The sequence below is a fragment of the Cornus florida genome, unplaced genomic scaffold (genome assembly GCF_030987335.1).
Source record: "Cornus florida cultivar Cherokee Brave unplaced genomic scaffold, ASM3098733v1 CherokeeBrave_3.0.0_Hap2_scaffold_4, whole genome shotgun sequence".
NCBI lineage: Eukaryota > Viridiplantae > Streptophyta > Magnoliopsida > Cornales > Cornaceae > Cornus > Cornus florida.
In genome coordinates, this window is record NW_026775868.1 from 217501 (window position 1) to 220000 (window position 2500).

The window sequence follows — 2500 nt, forward strand, 5'->3', positions numbered from 1 at the left end:
TTTCTCCGATATACCAAAGCAAGAACAAGAAGACCGAAGTCTCAAATTTTTTTTTTTTTTTTTTTTTTTTTTTTTTTTTTTTTTGATATACCGAAGAATGAACAAGAAGACCGAGGCATCCAAAAAATTTTTTTTTTTTTTTCTCCGATATACCAAAGCAAGAACAAGAAGACCGAGGCATCAAAATTTTTTTTTTTTTTTTTTTTTTTTTTTTTTTTTTTTTTCGATAAATCCAACCGAGAACAAGAAGACCGAGGCATCCAAAATTTTTTTTTTTTTTTTTTCTTTCCCATATACCAGAGAAAGAACATGAAGACCGAGGCAACCAACAAAAAATAATTTTTTTTTTCTCTTTCCCGGAATTTTTTTTTTTTTTTTTCGAAATAGCCGAGAAAGAATATGAAGACCGAGGCATCCAACAAAAAAATTTTTTTTTTTTTTTTTCCTAATCTACCCAAGCAAAACAAATAGAAGACCGAGGCATCCAAAAAAATTTTTTTTTTTTTTTTTTTTTTCGAAAAATTTTTTTTCACAAAAACTTTTTTTTTTTTTTTTCCCCAAAAAATTTTTTTTTTCGTTCCAAGCTAACCAAGACATCTACTATTCACTAGTAGAGCAATCGAGACTGCAAAGCAAGCAATGGCCTTACTTGCAGCTCTTGGTGCTGAGAACTCCCCCCCCCCTATAGTAGTCTTAAGTAAAACCACAGCTCTGACAGGAGTAGATATTGCATGCGAGCGAGGAGTCGTAATGGGCAAAATTGACTCGGGGGACCTCCAAATCGAATTCCGTTTCGAGCAAAACACTTCTTAGGCTTCAAGGAAGCTCCCATAAAATTTCCAAACCCAAACTCCAAACTTCATTTTTTAGCCTACAATGCCCACGTGCACGCCGGTGTGCACGCAGGGGTGCTTGAGCATGCGGGAGAGGAGCCATAATGGGCAACATTGACTCGGGGGACCTCCAAATCGAAATCCGTCTCGAGCAAAACACTTCTTAAGCTTCTAGGAAGCTCCCATAAAACTTCCAAACCCAAACTCCAAACTTTATTTTTTAGCATACAATGCCCACGTGCACGCCGGGGTGCTTGAGCGTGCGGGCGAGGAGCCATAATGGGCAACATTGACTCGGGGGACCTCCAAATCGAAATCCGTCTCGAGCAAAACACTTCTTAAGCTTCAAGGAAGCTCCCATAAAACTTCCAAACCCAAACTCCAAACTTTATTTTTTAGCATACAATGCCCACGTGCACGCAGGGGTGCTTGAGCATGCGGGAGAGGAGCCATAATGGGCAACATTGACTCGGGGGACCTCCAAATCGAAATCCGTCTCGAGCAAAACACTTCTTAAGCTTCTAGGAAGCTCCCATAAAATTTTCAAACCCAAACTCCAAACTTCATTTTTTAGCATACGATGCCCCCGTGCACGCGGGGGTGCTTGAGCGTGCGGGGGAGGAGTCATAATGGGCAAAACTAACTCGGGGGATCTCCAAATCAAAATCCGTCTCGAGCAAAGCAGTTCTTAGGCTTCTAGGAAGCTCCCATAAAATTTCCGAACCCAAACTCCAAACTTCATTTTTTAGCATACTATGCCCACGTGCACGCCGGGGTGCACGAGCGTGCGGGCGAGGAGTCGTAATGGGCAAAATTAACTCGGGGGACCTCCAAATCGAAATCCGTCTCGAGCAAAGCATTTCTTAGGCTTCTAGGAAGTTCCCGTAAAATTTTCAAACCCAAACTCCAAACTTCATTTTTTAGCACACAATGCCCACGTGCACGCGGGGGTGCTTAAGCGTGCGGGCGAGGAGTCATAATGGGCAAAATTAACTCGGGGGACCTCCAAATCGAAATCCGTCTCGAGCAAAGCACTTCTTAGGCTTCTAGGAAGCTCCCATAAAATTTCCAAACCCAAACTCCAAACTTCATTTTTTAGCATACGATGCCCCCGTGCACGCGGGGGTGCTTGAGCGTGCGGGGGAGGAGTCATAATGGGCAAAACTAACTCGGGGGATCTCCAAATCAAAATCCGTCTCGAGCAAAGCAGTTCTTAGGCTTCTAGGAAGCTCCCATAAAATTTCCGAACCCAAACTCCAAACTTCATTTTTTAGCATACTATGCCCACGTGCACGCCGGGGTGCACGAGCGTGCGGGCGAGGAGTCGTAATGGGCAAAATTAACTCGGGGGACCTCCAAATCGAAATCCGTCTCGAGCAAAGCATTTCTTAGGCTTCTAGGAAGTTCCCGTAAAATTTTCAAACCCAAACTCCAAACTTCATTTTTTAGCATACGATGCCCACGTGCGCGCCGGTGTGCACGTCGGGGTGCACGAGCGTGCGGGCGAGGAGCCGTAATTGGCAAAATTAACACGGCGGACCTCCAAATCGAAATCCGTCTCGAGCAAAGCATTTCTTAGGCTTCTAGGAAGTTCCCGTAAAATTTTCAAACCCAAACTCCAAACTTCATTTTTTAGCATACGATGCCCACGTGCACGCCGGTGTGCA